At 42.8% G+C, this 22,245-nt stretch overlaps 1 protein-coding gene across 10 annotated transcripts in view; it reads right to left on the minus strand.

Annotated features, from left to right (window-relative positions):
* Nucleotides 1-21,649, minus strand: part of PPFIBP1 (PPFIA binding protein 1) — a 174,030-nt gene extending 152,381 nt beyond the window's left edge. For 5 of the 10 annotated variants that reach the window (XM_082419687.1, XM_082419684.1, XM_082419685.1 and 2 more), the window contains exon 1: nt 21,458-21,608. The gene's annotated coding sequence lies outside the window, so the exon portion shown is untranslated. Of the gene's footprint in view, nt 1-9,817; nt 9,898-21,457 lie in introns of those variants that run through there. The other 5 variants (XM_082419691.1, XM_082419689.1, XM_082419690.1 and 2 more) reach the window with 4 other exon arrangements.
* Nucleotides 21,650-22,245: the final 596 nt, after the last annotated feature.

Below are 22,245 nucleotides of genomic sequence, written 5' to 3' on the forward strand. Positions count from 1 at the left end.
GAAATTTTAAAAAATAGGACCCAGACCCATTCCAAGCTAATGTGTGTGCAGTCCCTGCAGGAGCGGCCTACAGAAAAGGTCAGGGCCTTTCAGAACAGGAACTCTGAGGAGGGGCCGTGGACGGACACCCAGAGCCCCGTGCAAGGACCTGCGGCTGCTTCCAACAACCTACCCCGAGCCTCGGATTACCGTCCAGGCCCCATGCGGGGCCACTGACGGCGTCCAAATCCCTGCCGAGACCCAGGTCGGGTTCAAAGTTCCTACGGGGAGGCCAGAAAGTACAGGAAGGTGCTTTCTCCAAATCCAGTTATAATTCCTGACACATAACAACAGTGACCTAGCGTGGAGCATTTACTCCATTAAGCCCCACTTCACTCTTCACAATAACCCTGTGAAACATAACCAACTACATCAGCATTCCTGTTTTCTGAGGCCCAGTGTTTAAGTCGTACCTCTTATTAAGGGGCAGAAATCCACCTGGTTCCCAAGCCTGTGTCCTTCACCACCGCGTCTTCTCTCTGGGAGGTTATGAACATCAGCTGGAGAAGGAGGCGAGGTTCTCCCAAACTTCGAGGTCTCGCTTTCAAAACAGCCCGACAGCATCCGTCCCACGAGGGTGTCAAGCCCTCCTGCTCCAGGTGGATAGAGGCAGATGGGGTAGACGGGTGGGGCAGTTCTGTGTGGAGTGAGTTTCAGTGGATCTCCAAGCCCAGTTGGTGCTGCCTCTGTCCTGGGCCCTGGCCAGCCCTAACAGGTGGTGTTTTTCATTTGACATTTTCCCGCGTCACTCGTTCATGATTTATTTCCCATAGCTCCAAGTAGCACCCTGCAGCTCACCTCTGGCCCTTCCTTTCCTTGATAGGCTTCCTCCATCTTTTTCTTTTCCCTTTTTTAAAACTTCTGGTTCTTTGAAAGTTTCTCTCCTAGTGACAGTTATTTCTCTCTACACAGGACTGCATTTCCTGGCCAAGAAACTTTTCTCTATTCATCCTTTGCAGATGTGTCACAATGAAAAGTCATAGTTGGAGATTCCTCATCTGAACTTTCCAGAACGCCAATGATAAATGCACACGTGCAGGCATGTTTAGAAAGATGGAGAAGCCAGAGGAAGACATGCACAACGTGACAACTTTCCTTGCCCCCAGTTAGGATGTCTGCTCCTTGCACTATCAGATCTCCTGAGACCCCAGGGATCACATGGAGAAAGATCACCCAAGTGGAGGGTTCGAGAAGATACACTGCACGCATTTGACAGTCTCCCCTTCAGCCTTTCCTCTACGGCAATCACTACGCTGCCTTAATCTCCTTCTCAGCTGAGGAAACCTGGAGAGCTTTTTATTTCGTGTCGTCTCCCATTTCTAGGCAATACACTAAAGCAGCTGGTAAATCATGCAATTACCAAATCATCACATCCCTCCAAGAGGTTCAGAGATGTGTGTTTTTAATACAGAAGCTAAGGCCAAGAACAGCTGCATAACAGACAGTGACCTATTTATCTCTCCACTCCACCCATGGTGGAAACAGGTTGGGAATATCTCCCATGACTTGGCGTTACAGAGTTCCTGGGTGATAATGCAGACTGAGGCAAAGAATACAAGGGCTACTTCACTGCTGAGGCGGACTCACTGGAAGTGAGGTCCATCGGTCAGGACACACAGACTCTATCACCTTTGCTGGTGCCAGGCCCGAATCATCCACAACACACCCAAACTATTAAGATGATGGGTCGGCAGAACTCACCACCTCCTCCACTTACTAAAAGATAGAAAATGCTGGGGAACAGTGCTCATTTTTGCCATATGGCTTGATCTGCAGTTGGAAAGATATTACGTACAACTTTGGCCTTGTTTACTCATCCCACTCACCCCACAAACCATGCCAGACAGTTTCAGACACTTGCTGAGCACAACTGGCTTTTGGAAATGCCAGAAAACTGATGCGTTTTTTCAAAGTACATTAACTTATCCCTTGAAAATGTGACTCCTAAACCATTATCCTCAACCATGACTGAAATACTGTATCAGGTAACTTCGACAGAAGCTATACTCCCCCATGTTTGCCCTACATCCGTAGGGCCCCCTGGAATGTTCTGAGTTTCATGGTCTGTGTGCTTTACCTGCCTTTTGTGGTGGTGACCCACCAATCCTATAATATTGAACATGAATTAAATACCCCAGAAACAACTGCCTTCATGTACACATATGATGAATATTCCAAACATGCTGTAATTCATGCTTGGGAAAAAGTACTCAATTACGTGTCAGCCGTTTCACAAATATAGAAGCTGTCAGCCGTTTCACAAATATAGAACCTGATATACCATAACCAGGTGTAAATATTATCCAAGTGCCTCAAACTTCAGAGAGGCTAGAGATCTGTTTGATTTATCATTAATGGAGGGGTATGACCTCTTCCTTCAGTTTTGCTAACGGATGCAAACTCTCTAACTTTGCAGATAAAGGGACTTACCATACTGCTGGGATTTTGGTGCTACATATTTTGTCTGTTTCTCTCTTAAGGGATTAGATTCTTTGGGACAGGGTAGTGGTCACTACTGTGCTCCAACCAGACCCCATTTTTAGGGCCAGTGCACCCATGCCCAGCTGCTGCCGGCTCACAGGGAAGGTCCTCAGCCAGTGGCAGGACACAGCTTCACCCAAAGTAATGCCCCCAGAAGGGGTGGCCAGGTGCCTACCACTGGCTGATTCAGGGATACATAGGTCCAGCTCTTTGCCTCAGTCAGAGACAACTGGGCAGGGCCACCCCAGCTCCAGAGCTCACCATAAGGGCAGCCGGGGCCTCAGTTACACCCACACTGCCAGTCAGCTTGTCCTCTGCCCAACCCTGCTGCCTTCTTTTCCTCACCCCTAAACTCCTTCAGCATCCAACTCCTGGTGTGCTTCCAGCCAATCCAAAAAAAGACAAGCTGTTTTCTAGGTGTAGAAAGTTATTTTTTAAATCGTACTGAGGAAGTTACAGGCCCTAGAGGGACATGTTCTATCAAAGGTCCTGTGAAGGCTGAAGACAGTCTTTGAAAAATACTTGTGATTCCGTTTAAAAGTTACACATTTTGATAATCAACTCAGACCACTTTCTGAACACCAACCCAATGCAGTCAACAGGGACAGGAGTTTAAATAATGCCCAGGAGTATCACAGTTTCACAAGTAGGGGAGGTGAGACATCACCAGGCGAGTGATCTGTGCATCACAACATCACATCACGTGGTCCTGGAAACTGACACCAGACCACAGGGTGCCGAGCTACGGTTTTTACCCTTGCCCATTCGAGTATACCCCCTCCCCACATAAGACACACATGCTTTATAACCTACATCAGAGGAAATCTTTACTCTAAAGCCACTTGAAGAGAACAGTGCTACATAAATGTATGACAATGAGTCCTGAACACTTTATTCCCAACATTCCAAACTTTTAATAACAGGGAACAATTCCTGGAGCTGAACGATTATTGATGACTTTGTACTCTTTACTGCATCCCCGAGAAAGCAGATGGCAGACAGGCCTGCGTAGGAATCAAGAGCTACTGCTACCACGCTGCCCAGGAGGCAGCACACCATCTCCCAGATAAACCTCAAGGAACTACCTAGCCATCATCCAGGCTCTAGTCCAGGTTAGGGTCCAGGGATGGAGTTAGGGATGTCACAGGAGTAGAAATCAGAGGAAAAGCAGGTGCTTGCACAGTGCCTGTATCTTATTACCAGAGGTTTGGATTCAGAATGTTAAAAATGTAGATAATGTATTCTCTATAAAAAACTCAACTTAAAATCATACTACTGCTTAATGTTTTATAGCTTTTCACACGCTGTCTCATCTGACATTCACAGCTCTCCCTGCAAGGGCTGGGCTGGTATTTTTATCTCAACTTTATGCCTGGTTAAGTGACTTGCCCAGGATGACACAGCTGATCAATGTTGGGGTCAGACTGCCAGATTCTTGGTTCCAAGGTCCTTTCATATAAAATTCTGCCAATTTGCAATTTGTCTACATATTTCTCCAGGCTTGTGTACAAAGCCCCAAAACCCTGCCTCCCTCCTTCTGCCTTTATGGCTCCCACCTTCATACTACAGACCTATATTTCATGGGAACAAGGACTACTGATGGCATGGGGTCCTGAACAGGGTCACAAATCACCACCAAAGGTCTCTCTGTCTCTCAGTGACTCCAAACACTCCAGACTCTTTGTTGATACAGACCACAGCCTCTGGAATACAGCTGACAAGAGACTAGGGGATCAAGTTATACGACTACCAGTGTAACCTGCTTCATGTCAGTCACATACACAAGAGGGGAAAAAAGAAGAAAAAGCTTTAAACAGCTCACCAATTTCCTAGACACAGTAACTGTTCTTAGGAAAGCCTTCCTACCCTCGTCAATAGGTTTTGCTACTGTTATCTGAGGCACTTGGTGGATTTTACTCTTGCCAAGTTGGCATTCTGTTTCTGCAATACAAAAATGCTGGGACTAAAGAGATCAGGTGGGGATGTTATGGTTTCAGGACGAGAAGCAAGCATCTCTGTGAGGCAGGTGGATGCATTACGGCTTGTGGGCATGCTAATGAGAGCTAATTACTCTACCGACGCCACAAAAGCCAACCAGTAGCAACAAGAAATGCCTGGTAAAACTTGCTGGGTTCTCAGGCTTTGTTCGAAGGGCTGGTGCCAAAATGATCTGGCTGAAGTGATGGGCACAGGGCTGAACTGGATTGTTATATCAGGATTACAAAGCCTAGTCTTTAGTCCTTTGTATCCTGTAAATCAGTAGTCAGGTCAGCACCAATTTTATTCTTCCAGATTTAACCTACTCTCTTAACCCTTAACATCGCTACCCACTCTGCCCCCAAATGTCCACTTTGGCTGCAAATTAAGAAATCAAACAATGGGCCTGGAATTTTAGGAAAACAATTGCCTACTGACCATTAAAATTGGGTGTGGCATTTTATAATGTACTGCACTCCGTTTGCAACATTCGCAAGATTTGGCCAACAGTTCACTCACTTTAATCCTCGAACTCAAGACATAAAAGGGAACTGAGAAATCATGTAAATTTCACTTAATCACTGATACTTAACTATATCCATGTTTCTCGGAAAGCATATACGCACGGTATGAATTATATAAAAGCACAACTCTAATTTATGAATTTATATAAATTACATTTTTAAAAGGCTTTCCCATCCTTGTCTCTCTATTGCTACTAAAGAGAGGGCAGGGAATGGAAAAACCACAAGGCTACAGATCTAAATTTCTCAGAATAGGAATGAGAGCATTAGTTATTAACCCAATAAAGCCCCATCCTCATTAACTTTTCCCCATTCCAATACTAGGTTGATGTATTGTTGAAAATGCAATCATGGCTTCAGGGACAAAAAAACAAGAAGGTCCAAGGCATATTTTAAAGAAGACTCCTACAGGGTGTTATCTCTAACTCCATAGAAACAAGACTGCACTGGATTATAATATAATTCTACGATAACAACATTTATAAATACTTGGCTCAATTTATTAAAATGGAAAAGTCTGAATAAACATACAGTAGAAGTTAGATGGCAAGACAACCCTCATGTTGAGATTCTTTAGTCAGAAGTAACAATAATATTAGCAAAGTTTTTTTTTTAAAGTGGTTAACAAGGTCTAGCATAAGGACCAGTCAGATCTAACCCAACTTTTATATGGTATGAAAAAATGAAGATTTATTTAACAACTCTTCTCCTAAGTTATTTAACAACTTTGTATTTTCTTGGGATTTTCTATAACTTTCTTTAACGCTGCTCTGGTACCTGAATGTTTATGATACATGGACAAGTAACAACTCCATGAATAATGTCAAAATTCTCAACTATGTGTAAAGGAATGCCTGAGTTATCGCCCTTCTAGAGAGCTGTCTGTGCTTTGTACATAAACACATAGACAAAGCATGTTTTATTTTGGCTGTGAGTATAGTCCTAAACTGGGGGTTCATCAGGAAATTCTCCAAGCAGAAGGATTTCAGAGAAGTAGACAACTTAGCCACACCCGAAAAGAAAATCTACTGTACAGGAAAATAAGTAGGGCAGATAAAGAAATGCTTCTTGCACTTAAATATAAATAACATTTACTAAAATTTCACAAGTCTGAGCAGGTTTACCAGCTATTCTGAAATTTTTAAACAAAAAAGAACAAAGGCATTTTCAGCATTGAGACTAGGAAACAATCGTTACTGAGCTTCCACAATGAATGGGCCAGGTACTGTGCTGGGCATCTCGCATGTACTATCTCAATTTAACGTTCCTACAAGGTAGACACTGTTGTTCCCATTTTAGAGACGCAAAAACCAATTCAATATGCTAAGACATGACTATCTTAGGGTTCCATCCAAGATATATCTGACTCGAAAACCTAAAACAGTTGCTGTTACCCTCTGCCCAATAGCATCACCAAGAAATTACACCAAGAAATTACAGTGATGGAATTGTTTCATAAGCTCCAGATTTTAATTATGCTTTTATTGAGTGGTGGTTTCCTCCAAATTAACGGCGATGAAAATAGTGTATAACCTCATAAAGTTGAGGTGAGAAGCATTTAAAAAGCCCGAGTGAAACGAATGTGCAGAACAGGTGAGCGCTGGTTGCTATTGCTACCTCCCTCTTCGGGCTTCGGCTAATGCAGCTGGTGACCTTCAGGTGAGCAGGGCTGTGGGCTCCCGCGAGTCCACTGCAGGGCAGGGAGCCACCTCCAGAGGCCGAGCAGCACACAACCTGGAGCCTGAGAGAATGGACCTTGATGGCGAGGAGTAGAGAGGCCCCGTCTCGGCCCAGCCTACCTTCTCCTGCACTAAACAAACAAGTCGTTGTGGGCCAACGCTGTGCCAGGCACAGCTACAGGTGGCTCAGCCAGCTGCTGGTCCCAGGCACTCAGCCACTTGGGAATCTCTGGAAGGCCCCCTGCCTGCAGAAGCTCACTCCCACCCTGAGAGAAAGGAAATTTAAAACAAAACCGAATGGGCGGGGTCCCAACAAGAGGCTCATCCTTTCTAATCAACTTTCCCTAGTCTCTCTCTCTCTCTGTCTCACTCACACACACACAAACACACACACACACACACACACACACACACACAGACATACACACTCACGCTCATGTGAAGGGTTTCCATGGTACATAGTGGGTGCCCATATTAGACCAAGCACTTTTATCCTCATTAGGAAACTCGATAGCAGTCTACTTTGGGACAGAATTTTAAACACTGATGACTCAGTATGGTGACTTCCAGAGCAGAAAGGGTTCATCTGAATACAGATGAAGGAAGGTTGAAGATCCCCAGGGGAAAAGAAAATCAACAGATTTGACTACATAAAATTTTTAAACTTCTATATCACTAAAAACAAAAAATTTTTAATCAGAAAAATTAGGGAAAAAAACTAGGTGAAAATATTTGCAATAATTATGAGAAAGGGTTAATAAGGGTAAATAAATGAAATACATAAACTGGAGTTTATGACAAATGAGAATAACACTAATTCCCAACTGATAAAATGGGGAAAGTATATAAACAGTTTGTTAAACAGAAAATACGGCCAACAGTCATATACATGTTTGACCTCATAAATAGCAAATAAATAAAAAAGAAAAATGAAATACCTTTTCTACTAGAAAGTTATCAAATGTTATTAAAATGAGAATATCACTGCTAATGGCAGCAAAAATTAGTAGAAACTTTTTGGCAACTGATATCAACATGGATCAAGATATCCAGGCACTGTGACCCACACCCTTTGGTTCTACTTTTGGTCATCTCTTGTAAAGATGGGAATGATCTGAAATACAGAAAGATGCTCAGCAAACATTGAAAACAGGCTGTATGTGCTGGATGGGATTAAGTAAATCATGAAACACCCATAGATGGAACATCTCACAGTCCTTAGAAATAATATTTAGAGATATTATAGTAGTGTGGGGACATGCAAATAAAACAATGTTAAAGGGAATTCCCCGGCAGTCCAGTGGTTAGGACTCCATGCTTTCACTGCCGTAGGCCTGGGTTCAATCCCTGGGCAGAGAACTAAGATCCCGTAAGCCACACAGTGTGGCCAAATAAATAAATAAATAAAAATTAAGTAAGTAAAAATAAAGTGGGACACAAAATTACACACTCAGAATATTTCAAATATGGAAAAAAATACATGAATGAAGAAAATGGAAGGAAACACACCAAAGGTAGTTGTACTTTTGTGTGGCAGGAATACTGAGGAGTATTTTTTTTTAATTGCGTCTTCTTTATGTTTTTTCTATACTAACCAAATCTTCTAGAAGGCGCATATATTACTTTTATAATTACAAAAAATTTTAATAACAGCCTCAACTTCAAATCCACACACAAAAAAAAAAAAACAGATGGAAATCCAAAAGCTCTCCAAGCCTACAAACACCAAAACACTGTGCAGTAGACAGGTAAGGCAGTAAGCAGGGGGAAAGTGGCTTTGTTTTAAACTTAGGGCTACAAAAACAATAGGCTTCTTGATGTGGAAACAAAAACTTTTCATGTCCCACTTATCAAAACACATTTTGGAAATTCACTAACCAAAACATTTTCCATCAGAGGATTTAAACCCACACGCCAAAATTATATCCACAGAACAAACCAGTTAAGCAAGCAGGAAGTTTATCAGGAACACCCTAAAAATTAATAATTGTTTTTACAGCTTTGATAAATCCACGCCAGCTCATGTTAGTACACAGTGTAACACACACAATCTCCAGTGAGTCTGTCACTTCTAAACAAGACAGCATGAAATGCTTAGCATAAGGCTTTTCCTCAGCAAGAATCACAGATACTCTGAAATTAATCTTTTTGGGGTTCACCCTCCCAAAAGCTGATTTTGCAGTCTTTGAGATTGTTTTCTTAGAGTAACAGTTAACTATGTCAAGCTCTTTGTATTCATTATCTTGTTTCATCTTCAGGAGCCTACAAGGCAGGGTTTCTCAGCCTCAGCACTACTGACATTGGGGGCTATTTCTTCGTTGTGGGAAGGGGCCTGTCCTGTGCATTGTAGGATGTTTAGCAGCGTTCCTGGACGTGACTTACTGAAGGTCAGTCCTCCCTCCACCCCTAGCTGTGACACAAGACATGTTTCCTGACATTGCCAAATGATTACTACGGGGCACAGTCACCCCAGTTTAAAACCACTGCTACAAACTATGTACTATTGTTGCCCCCATTTTACAAATGAAGAAACTGAGACACAGCTGTAGGCTCATCTAAATCCACAGCCCAAGATCAAAAACTATCCTGTCTTTGTGCACAGGGAGGAGGTCTATCTTACAATATAACTGATACTACTTGAGTCTCCTTTGCATCCCCATGGAGCCTCGTCTAGGCCCCAATGCATATTGGCCGAATGAACCATTACTTTCATCACTTAAACATTCACTGAGTCTCTACTGGGTAGCAGGGCCTGGCAACAAAGGCACAGTCATGGCCTTCAACAAGTTTATAATCTATTTGAAGAATTAAGATATAACCAGAGATAAGCCATTTGGAGCATCAGTTTTGGGGAAAGCTTTCAGTTTCCTCATCTGTATGATGGAGATAATGCTAATGTCGCCCTCATATTTAAGTGAAATGGAGCAAGCAAAGTTCCTAGCACAAAGAATAACCTCAAAAAACAACTAGATACCAAGTGCATGGTAATATACAGGCACAGGCATTGGCAGAATCATGGCATCTCAAAATCACTGGGCTGGAAGGAACCTTCACAAACAACCTGAACTCATCAGCCACTTGGTACTTTAGCATCTAGAACTCTAAAAATTTAATTACCTGCTTCCAGCAGAGTTTGCAGTCTGAGCTCAGACTGAGGCTCTCAGCAAGGGTCTCCCAGTGAACTACTTTAAGGGGTCCTAGAGGAAAGAGGAGGGTTTAAGCAAAGAGAAAAACAATAGGAAATGTAGAAGGTTGAGCGGACTTAAAGCACTCCAGGGGTGCAGAGCCTGGGTCTGAGCACAGGGGAGCACGAACACAAGCTTGGAGAAACAGGTCAAGATCAGGTGAGGTCACAAAGTGACACAGTGGTGACACTGACCAGGTGAGACCTAGTAAATTTTTCTCCTAAAAAAGCAACCAAGGGCCAAAAAAAAACAAAAAAAAACATAAAAAAAAACAAGGGCTGCTACAAAGCATACACCCAACTTACATTATAAAGTTGGAGAAGTTAACTTCTCAAATTAAAAGATCAGCATTCCAATTGCTTCACAGCATTCCCTGAGAACAACAGGCAAATACATGCTCTAGATCTACGAAAGTGAAGGTTTTGCCAGAACAAAGAGTCAATTTTCCTCCCCGTGTCCACAGGTCCTCCTGTTCTCTAGGGCACCAGCATAGCCCAAGGAAACAAGAGCCCAGAGCAGCCAGATCTTCTCTTTGTTAAATCTGAATTTCAATAAGTGAAATCTCCAAAAAATTTAAGTACTGGCGCAAATTTCTCAAAACACTACGTAGGTCAAACCAAACCTGTCTGCAGGCAGTCTTGATCCCAGGCCCACCAGTGTGAGAACTCTGCTGCAAGCCAGAGCCCGCAGGAGATCAAAGCAAGGACCAGGCAGGGCAGGGTGTCCTTGTACCAGGTTTATTTGGAAGATGTGTTTGGCAATGAGGTGCAGAATACAGGGAAGAGACTAACTGCAGGGTCTATGTCAGAGTTGATGGGGATGTAAACCAAGGCATTGGCGGAAGGAATGGAGAGTGATTCAGAAAACACTTGAAAGGCAAAACTGACAGTGCTGATGGCCAGGAGGGGGGTCTCTAGGATACCACACGCAAACCTGACCCACTGTAAACTTTGATAATGAAGCTGAGACTTTAAGAGCAGAATGTAGCTCAGGCTTAAAACTGAGCTCTTTGACTTCCAAGAACCAGGGCAAGCTTCATGGACTTGTAACCTGTAGTCACACACACAACCCCAGGCTCAGAAACGCCCCACACCTGGTTTAATGCTCTGCTGTCATCATCAAGATTCCTAATAACGTAAACTTTGAACTTGTGTTCTGTAAATGAGGTCAAGATTCCTAATGAACTTTGAACTTGTGTTCTGTAAATGAGGTCTGATGGCACAGTGGACCGTGCATGTGAGCAGAGGAGATCTGTTTAATACGTGTGGCCACCATTCCTTGCTGCCCTATTCATAGTAGTGTTTGCAGGGCCCCATAAGCACAGAATTTCGGTGGACTCACGATGCATGGACTTCAATAAGACTCAAAGCGAGTTCAAGGTAAATGTGTTACAAATGCAGCTGAGTAAGCAGGTGGGTGGGTGCTGACAGCAACAAGAGGCCATGCTTTCTATTCGATCCAGAACTTGCTGTACATGTAGAAACAAGGCAGTGTCTTTCTAAGAAACACTAACAACCAAAGAATCCTTGCATATCCTCTCTTACTCCTGTTACTCCCCTGTATTAACCAACCACTGACGCTGAAGATGACGGCACAGAAGAAGGAAAGATAGAGCAACCCATGGTTCTTTTTCCTTTCAGTCCTTCCTTCCATAAGCCAAAGATTGATAGACTGTGCAAATGGAGACGTGAAATAAGGGTAGTCAGTTTTGTGCAGTGTTTCCTGTGTTCTGGTAGGAAGAATATACAAATGCATTTACAAACTACAAAATACTACGAAGTGTGTGACTTCAGTAATTCTGCATACGTGTTAAACACTCTTATATTTGCATTTAATACTGGCATTGCATAATATAAAGATGAACAATGAAATTCATGTTGATAGTTTTTACTTTTAATTTTCCTTCACTTAGAATGACATTAAATAGCAAATAAACACCATGATGAGTAAAGAGAGAGACTATGGGAGAAAAGGAAAAGCTTTTTATGTTAGTACCTTTAACAGCACTTTTTCCTGCTTTTTGAACAAGGGGCCACACATTTTCATCTTACACTGGGCTCCACTAATTATGTATCTGGTCCCACTGAGAACCACTGAACTCAAGAATATTATGCCCATCTAAATATGCTGCCCACGCCTGGATACGTTTTTACTGACATCATTCAAAGCAACCCCCAAAGGACCCACCTATGGATTGATGGGAGTGGTGCTGATTTTTAGTACCACACTCTTAATTATTAGATTGCTTCAGTCCTTTTCTCATCCCACTCATGTCATTGCAACAACAAATCTGCTGAAACAGTGCAACCCAATGTCTTTTGGCCAAAGATCTTTCTAGAAATAATCAGTTAAACTGAAGATTAAAGACCTTACCAGGAGCAGCATGTAATGCAGAGGTCTCTCTGCTGGACAACTCCCCCTTATAGAGTATTCCCTGGTGCTCTGGTGGTTCAGTGTTAACCAAACCCAGGCTGCGGTTCCAGAACCCGGCTGCTTCCCATCACTCAGGACGCTCAGGTTTCCCCTGAGAAGCTGTTCTGCGAACCGTTCAGTCTGGTGTCTAAAAATTCCTCCTTCAAATACAGTCAAGTTTTCCTTTGTCTCATTTCATTCTCCTCTTCTTTTCTGTGCCACTACTTTCCACTTCAATAAATTAATTTCCTGCCTGGAGACACATCCTGGCAAATGTGTCAGTTTGCATTGTTTAGATGAGAGACTTCTGTCATTCTTTCAAATTTCCTCTGTCCCAATAATCCTGGAGAGCCAGGCTCTCTGGAGCCTGAGTTACTTGTCTATGAATTTCCTCCCACTGTCTCCTATTAGACTGAAGAAAAAAAAAAAAAAAAAAATGCAGACTGCCTGGGGTGAACTCACTCAGCTCTCATCTCTTCCAATCACATTTTTCCCCCAATTTCTCCCATCCTTTCTTCCATTCCATCTGAAGGAGCATTCTTACAGATTTCAAAGCTAACCCACACTCTCCGCCTAATTTCCATCTATCCCTCTCCTTCTCCCCTCTTGTTTGCTGCTTTCATATCACCGTCTCTGCCTGGACCTTTCTCAAACCCACGCTGTCAGAGCACGTATCTCCTTGTTGAACTCCTTGACAGGCTGGGCGAACGGGACAGCCTGAGGTTCATCACCTCCCATGTACTCCTCAATCTTATGCATTCTGGATTCCACGTCTACTGTGCTGAAACTGCTCTCCCAGCTCACGAATGGCCAGACGGCTGGTCCAGGGGCCGTTTCTCAGACCCGTCCTTGTAACGGGTCTGCGGCAGTGGATGGCGTGGACGGTCCACTTGTGTTGGGTGTGCTTCATTCCCTTGCCACCATCAACCTCCACCTCTCTGGGCATTCCTGCTCTATCACCTTTAATAACTTTTCTTTGGCCTGACCATGTCTAAATGTCAAGAGTTCCCTGAAGGTTGTGTACGTGCTTCTTTTTTTATTCTGCATCCTCTTCTTGGGCGAGTTCACCTACTCTCGCTCTTTAGGCAGCAGCCCTATGGAGATGGTCCATCACTCGAGGGACTAAACTCCAAACCTGAATTTCTAAATTCTTGCTTAACATCCTCATGTGAATAAAATCAACTAACAATTCTTAATAGCTTTTCACATGCCATGTACAAGTGGTTGAGGATACTGACCCTGGAGACTGTACCTATCTGCGTTTAAATCCTGAGTCCAGTGACTTCCCTGGTGGCGCAGTGGTTAAGAATCTGCCTGTCAATGCAGGGGACATGGCCTGGGAAGATCCCACATGCCGCGGAGCAATTCAGCCCGTGTGCCACAACTACTGAGCCTGCGCTCTAGGGCCCGTGAGCCACAACTACTGAGCCCACATGCTGCAACTACTGAAGCCTGCGTGCCTAGAGCCCGTGTTCCACAACAAGAGAAGCCACCGCAATGAGAAGCCCGCGCGCCGCAACAAAGAGTAGCCCCCACTCACTGCAACTAGAGAAAGCCTGCGCACAGCAATGAAGACCCAGCGCAGCCAAAATTAAATAAATAAATTTATAAAATAAATAAATAGATAAATAAATAAATCCTGAGTCCAACACACACAATCTGTGTGACCTTGGGAAATTCACTTAGCCTCTCTGTGTCTCAGATTTCTCATCCTGAATAAGAACAGTACCTTTTCTCAGGGCTGATGTAGGGATTAAATCTAAGTTAAAATATGTAAGACACTTAGAACAGTGCTTGGTACATACCAACTGCTATGTAAACGTTAGCTATTATTATTGTTGTGGTGGTTTTTCTCTTAAAAACCCAATGAGACAGGTTCTATGATTTTACGTGTTTACACAATGAGAAAATGAAGGTAGGTTATTGTGGGTCATGATGGAATCTCAAACTCCAGATGATCAAATCTTAATTCACCATATTTCCCATTAAAATTTAACTTTTGCTGTGTGCCTTTCTTCAGTTTGTTCTATCCGTCCCCCCTCCCCTTGCCCCTCCTAATACCCCTCCTAACACTCAACATACTATTCCAAGAGTCATTTTTATAAAGTAATAGTTCTCAGATCCCTCCCCAACTTACACACTAAAAAAATCTCATCTTAAAGCACTATGTCACTCTTTTTAAACCCTCTGAGATCTGGCTATCGTATATCTTACCTCTCTTAACAATATTGATCTTTCCATCTTATCTTTCTCTAAAACTAATCTAATTATATTCTACATTTTGCTCCAAATCCAAGCATGCTCATTCCCCGCACTGCCTCCTCAAAAATTCCTACTCATCTTTCAAGGCCCATTCAAATCCTACCGCCTCTAGTGGGATCCCACTAAACTCAATCCTTTGCTCAAGTTCATAGCCCAATGTGCTCTCTCACAGCACAATCTTCCACCACCTACCTTCAAGAGGCCCAACAAATTGATTTTTTAAACTTGAATACTTTTTACATTTCAAGAGTAATGCATGAGTGTTGTAAAATAAACATTAATATGCTATAAAAAAAATTAAAGGTCCCTCAACTTCCCTGCCATCCTCATCCCATCCTCCACAAACCACCCCATTTAGCAACTTTTCTCCTGCATTGACAAATATAACTTATACATGTATGCTTGGTGGCTTTTTTTCTTAAAACACATGTCATAGACATCTGTTTAAGTCAGTATATTTTTCCCCAATTTTTTAACAGCTAAATAGTTTTCTAAATCTGTTTTTTACTACGGTTATGTGTAAGGAGGGTCACCTCATTTCTGCCCCCATCTCCTGTATATGCATATTCTTAAGGATGAAGACCATGTTTTATTTGTCCTTATATCTCCAAGAGGACCTTGTACCAAGGCCAAGAATTGCTTAACAAATGTTCAATGAAATAGTAAAAATATCCATCATCAATCCAGTGTGCCAGGACCACAGCTGTTGATGCTTCACATATACTGTATGTAATACTCATTACCCACCCAATTATCCCCATTTCACAGAAGACAAGATCACACAGCTCAGAAGGACAGGAGATTCTAATCTATAATACATTTGTCTGACTCGGGAGCCCACCCCCTTCATCTCTATGCTTACAGGTAATAAAACTGTCATAAGAATACCCTTTGCTTTTTCAACCAAAGTTGGAGAACAGAAAAGCTCCAAGTATTCTGGTGTAGGCAGGTGGGACTGAGGATAAGAGATGGGTGTTGTTTTGGAATGAATGTTAAGTAGATGGAGGCAAGTGGTTGCAGCCATAAAGCTAATCCACCATTCAGCCGTTCAATCTATGTTTACTGAGAACCTACTAGAAGTTGAATCACTTGCCTCCCCTTCTTAAGGCTCCTCACTACACTCTCCTTCAGTAATAGCTGCCACCATTTGTTGAAAATCTATGTACCAAATTTGTCATTATTATTTCTATTAATAATTTCCAATACTGACGAAAATTCTATGAGACAAACATCAGTCCCACATCTTACAGAGAGGAAACCTGAGACCCGAAGAAGTTAAATTTCTTGCCAAGATTAGACTGTAATGAATAGCCAAGCCAAGATTCAAGTTGAGGGTCGGTAGGGCTCCAAAGTCCGAACCCTTTTTTTGTTATCCAGGATGCTGCCTTTTAATTCTGAGAGAAAAGATGAACTATGACTTCTTTAAAACTTAAACTGTCAGGATCACATTTGGCTTCAAGTAACAGACCCAACTTCTGTGGTTGAACCAAATGGAGATTTATTTTTCTCAAAATAAATCAAGAGGTGGGCAGACCAGGTCTGGTACAGCCGTTCCAGAAGGCCATCAACTTGCCAACCTGCTTACCCCTCAAGCTTCTCGTCTTTGGTCACAAGATGGTTTCTCCGCTTAGAAAACAGCATCCCTGCTCCTGGGAGAAAGGAGAAGTACAAAGAGCAATAGCCTCACGAGCGAGCTCACAGAGGCCGTCCCCTTATAAGAGTGTGCGGGAGAGCCCCTCCCAGTTACTTGCATCTCACTGGCCAGGACTATGTCACTTAGACGCCACCCAGCTGCAAGGGATTCTGGGAAATCAAAGTTGTTTTTTTTTTTTTTTTTTAACTATCATGGTGAATTAAAATAGTTCAGCTGTAGGGAAAAAGTGGGCAGGATGGATATGATTGGGCATCTATCTGTGTCTGCTCCACAGGGTAATGTAGAATGCAAGTCACCCTAGAGAATCAAGGTACCCTGAGAAGAAAGCAATAGAAGAACCTTAAATCTGTGTTTAAAAGCCCTCTTCGTTGTGCAAAGTCACCCACTGATGGGGGTGGAGGCTGGAAGAATGTGAAAGTTTTACAGAAGCATCCAAGCAGCTGATCCAGAGGAAAAACACCGAGACCCAGGTGACTTCACACAAACCGTCCTGGCAGACTCGCAGGTTCAATCAGCGTTTCCTCTGCGTCGTCGCTGTTTCCCTTCCTCCAACTCACTCACTTGCCAGAGTTATGTTAGATGAGAACCTACAGGCTCATTTGCCTCTTCCATCATTCATACGAAAAAGTAGAGCGAGTTCAAATTCCAATTCAAGCAAAATAAAATCCTCGACCATGTGTTGTTATGAGAAGCATTATCTTTAGAAAAAGATAATGGTTGTAGGGATATTATTTATGCAACTGCAGCCACACTATCAAGTTAAGTAGACCATAGAGTTTTAGCCTGTTTTCATTTTCTTTCAAATAAAGTAAGTTCAATAAACTTTCCTCATAAAAGGCTCATACAGTTCTGTGATGGCGAGATTATATTTGTGAAAAGTACTATATATGGAGAGAAGGGTGACAGAAAGCCAGCAAAAGGACTTCTGTGAGCTATATCCTAGGCTCACAGGAAATACAAGATGACATAGCCATATTCAATGATATGGTTCATAGTTACATTCATAGCATGGAAGAGGTAAAACAGTTTCAGATGGGCCCACCTACTTCTTCCCAAGAACTACCTTGCTTGCCTAAAGAATTTGGCCACTTACTTATGAATGGACTTGACACTGAAAACAGCATCTTTAGTCTCTCTCACCAGGTAAACTTAAGTTTTCCTTTGTTAACCCACACACAACACGAGGAATCAGCACACCTGCTCCCTTGAACTTGCATCTGCTTTTTTTGGACAAATGCTTAATTTCTCTAAGTTAAAGGAGAGGTGAAAATACCTAGCCTTATTCGAGTTCAAAGGGTGTCCATAAAATCTGTGGCCAGCCCTAAAAGTTATGGTACTTGATCTTCTTCCTCCACGGTCCACATTTGAGGCATGAGCCTTTACCAGAATGACTGAGAGTCAATGCAATCTGAGTTTGTACAATTCCTTCAGTCATGGGCATTTTTAGGTGCACCTCTATACAGAAACCACTCCACGATCTTTCTATTCTGAACTCATTACATTTGCCAACAGAAACAAGGATGTGAATGTGGGCCAGTCAAAATGTGAGTCACACCAAGTTCTAGGGAGACAAGCAACCAAAGTTCAGTAACAAACTGAGACAACACACCCACCTGGATCACTCAGAGTCCAAACCCACATTTCAAAAATAGAAGCTCTTCAAGGAGTACAGGCTAGTAGAGGTTTCACTCAAACCCTCCTCTCCTTCAAAAACTGCCTAACAAGTGTGCAAACTTAAAACTGCTGGCAGGGCCCACTTTTCCATCTAAAATCCAGTTGTTTGGTGTTTTAGATCCTTAAAAGTGGGAGAAAGTATTGAAGGGAAAGAAACCCTCACCACTTGGCTTTTTGAAACATTATCAACCAATGCCAAACTGGCATCAATAATTACTATATTTAAAATAAAGAGAGTAAAAGAAATAGAAGAGTCTTTGTATTTTCTAGGGTGGGTTAGTTCAGTTTCGGTTTTTTAATCCATTAGCTCCATTTAATAAAGCATCGGTCTTGATGGTGGTGATATATGTGACAAAAGCCGTAGGCTTTTGGCTAGGAAAATGGTTCTGACATGCACTGCTATGAATTTGAGAAACAAAGGACATAACACACTACAGATGCAAAGAACTGCACAAGCCCAGAGTGGTTTTTGGATAGTGTCGATTTGGGGTCAGTTTGATGACTGATTTAATTGTGAAATTATCAACCTTTAGGTGAAGGGAAATGCTGGCCAGAGGACAAACACTTTGTTCCCTTTGTCCCCAAACAACACCCAGTGTCACTAACCTTAACAGCTTTGACTCTCATACTTAAACCCATCTGTTCCACCATGGTTAAAAAACAATAATAAAATCATGGCTCCCTGAAAGATTTCACAGTTGGCTGCTCAACTGGGATTTTTTTCTTAATTTGAAAACTAATATGACTTTCTAGGGAAATCTCTGGGAATAAAGAAGTCATCATTGTACACTGTCTCTTGCCTATGTTTTCGCCTTGAAGGAACGTTTCTTTAATAAAGAATCAAGACACAGACCCAAATATGAATAGATATTCATACATTTCATTCACTCATTCATTCATTGTTTTGAACAGGTAATTCAAATCAGGTCAGAAACATGTAATAAAAGACAGAATGATGAATGAGGTCCTCTTTGAGTTAAGTTGGAAAAATGTGCTATTTGGGATATACATATTTTTAAAAATGGGAGCTGAAAACCTCAAAAAGTTACTTTTAATGTAACAAATTACCAACATAATCTAAATTAACTATAAAAATACAAATATTTCATGAATATGAACAACAGGTTTTAAAAAGAAGTCAGCTAGTCAGTAACTAAGGGGAAAAAAATGACCTTGTTCTGATTTATCTCATGCTGGCACAGTGAGTGACAAAAAGACTACATAAACAGTTAATGAACTCTCTCTCACTGAACTTGTTTCCAAAAAATGTCTACAATGCCCTTGAAATTAGGCACTATTGATCTGCAACAACAGTGTGCCCTGAATTTCAAGTCAACATCTGCCCACAAAGGCCAGATTATCCTTTTTTTTAAAGTAGCTATCGTAACTATGAGAGTTGCTGGTCAAAGAATTTAACCAAAACCTGATCCTACCTTTCTCAATAACTCAAACGTCTTTCAAGTTTTGTCCTTTAAAAGCACCATGTTTTACTATACCACATCTGCCTCCTACACACAGATGGAGAAAGAGAAATATTGGTTAAAACTAAGTATGTAAAATTACTGTTACTCCACAAACTGTGAATACAATTTAAAGCTTTGATATATTCAAGTCCCTAAGCCAGGACTCGTTTCTTGGAAAGAAGTATAAATCTGAATTTGGCACATCAGGATAACATCCTAAAGATACTACTTGACTGATTTTTGCAGCTTTGTCTTTGGGTATCACAAACAGCAGCCTGAATACTCCAACAGCCAAGGCTCCAGTGAGCTCACACCAGCCCACAGGAATTCCACCTCACCTCCTGCTCTTTCCTGTTGAAAAAGTACATTGGAAAATACCGTATGTTTTATGTACTTCCTAAAGAACATAAACAGAAAAGACTTGGTCACCATTATTTCAGTGACATTAGGCAACTTCTGTTTCTTAGTGCAAAACACAAACCAAAATTAAAATGTTCTGGTCTTTCCAGTCAAGCATACCTTGCCTTTGCAAAAAGCCTACTTTTAATCTACCCTGTGCTAATTAAATTTTTCAAGAGCAATACACACCCAGGTGTTTTATAAACAACAGCAAACAAAACACTTCTTTTTTTGCCCTGACACCTAAATGTCATCTGGCTAGAAAGAGGGAGAACCCCATCGACGAAGTCCTGTATCTCCACACTTCCCGACTTGGGTTTATTAGATGCAGTGATGTGGCTTCTTTCTTTCCTCCTCTCCCGGAAATGCCCTTACGTACAGGCACCTGGGATGCAGCTTTTGACTCACAAAGAAGTCCACGCCCGTTTCCTCCCGACCTGGCAAGAGAAGTATCCTCACTGCTGAAGCACTCTGGTGAAAGAAAAGGGTAACTTGACTCAGAAGTCTCAGCCCAGACACTTTCTTTCCTTCTCCAAAAGAAAAAGCCTTCAGCACTGAGAAGGGAGGGTTCTGAGTAAGCTTATGACTCCATAATTTTTTCCCCAGAAAGTTAATCATACTCGGTTAGTGACCCAGGCACACAAAATCTCTAAACAAGAAATAGAAAGGATTTGAAACAGGAAATAAACACAAAATCAGAATTCTATACTTCCACTTATCAAAATACCCTTTTGCTCCCGACAGGCAATTGCTTCCCCTAAATACCAAACTGGGGCACTAAATCAAGCTCTCCTTCTATTGCTCTCTGCACTTCTTATTGAAAGGAAGGATTTGTTTTGGTCCCACATGTTGAAAAATTCATGTTCCTCTAATTAAGAGTTTGTATGCCGCGCCTTCTGCCACATTTCCCTGTTAAAACTCGCTTCTCTAAAATAGATCCATGAAAACAACTACCAGCCCTCATCCTTCTCTCAAACAGCCACAGAAGACAGATCTGAAGATTCTCAGCAGCCTTCCTAAACCCTCCAGAACACAAAGTTGGCAACCAAAGGAATTCTCCGTTAAAATATGAGTGAAAAAGAGCTGGCGTTGAAATATGCCCCCAAGAGACCGGTTTTCCCACAAGCTCATAATTAATACACCCCATATGAATTTCTCACAACCTGACTGGACTGTATAAAATGATTTTTTATATTCCTATATAAGAATATATAAGAATAACAATGACAGACTTTCATTTAAATCAACATGGCCACAGGGGAGCCAAAAAAAAATACAAAACTTCTGTTCTCTCTCCAAGAGCATAATTTTTGAGTCGATATTCCATAAACTTTTTGTGACATTTTAAAATAACACCCCTCCTACACACACACACACACACACACACACACACACACACACACACACACACACACACACTCCACGTCTCCGACTGGGGGTCTCAAGTATTGCTAGGAGACTGGGGTGTGGAGGGTTTAAGTACCCAGACAAGATCTTACAGGTCCTATCCTGGCGGTATTTTTCACACATAAGCTAGTTGGGAGCCCCAGGAGTTAAGCCCTTACCCCACCCCCAAAAAAATGCCCGTTCCCACTGGGAAACAGGAGGGAGCTGGAAAAGGAAATCGAGCGGCGAGAAGGAGGAGCAGCTGCAACCGCACAACGGTGCCACTGCCCTCCGGTCCCAGAGAGGAGCCGAACTCCCTTACCTGCCTGAGGGAAGAGAGCCGCCTGCACGACTTGCAAAAGTTCTGGTTCACCTTCGCCCGGAGTTCAAAGCGCCGGCACTCTGGCCCCGCCACAGGCTGGCTAACCCGAGTCCTCTCCCGCCCCGCTCCCGCCTTCCCCACCCTCTCGGCCCTACACCATGTCAGGAATCCGGGCAGGCACCGAGCTGGGAGCTGACATCACTCCCAGTCCCAGGTACCTCCCCTCCCTCGCGCCCTCCCTCCTCCCCGCCGCAGGAATGAGCCAAAGAGAGTGCGCGGGGGGGGCGTCGGCGCGCCCCGCCTCGCGCTGATTGGGCCCGCGGACTGTCACTCAGAGGAGCCCACTAATTTTACACATTCCTCGCGGAGCCCGGCGAGGGCTGGAAGTGGGTGTTGCTGGAAAAAAAATGCTGCCTTTCCTGCTCTCTCTAAGGGAAGGAGCATAATGGTATGGGGCAGATCTTTGCGGGTCCTGTTTTAAACTTCTCTTGGCGCATTTACCACCTCCCGGGTCAGAAACGAAACTAACCCACCCAAGACCCCTTTTGAAGGAAAAACAATCGCCTCTGTGTCACGGGCAAGTCCGAGTCCGGCGGCGCGTGGAGCAGAAAATGGCTAGCTTGAAGTCAGGCAAATAAAAGAAACCGCCAGCTCGCTCTGCTACCCTTTTATCTTGGGACTGCTGGGCGTTCCCTTAGAAGGGAAATTTAGAACTTCAAAAGCACCTCGGGAAGATATGGAGGAGAATCCTCTGGATCGTTAACCAGGGGAGTTATCGACCGTGTGGT

The sequence above is a fragment of the Balaenoptera physalus genome (genome assembly GCF_965194825.1).
Source record: "Balaenoptera physalus genome assembly, chromosome: 13".
NCBI classification, from domain to species: Eukaryota; Metazoa; Chordata; class Mammalia; order Artiodactyla; family Balaenopteridae; genus Balaenoptera; species Balaenoptera physalus.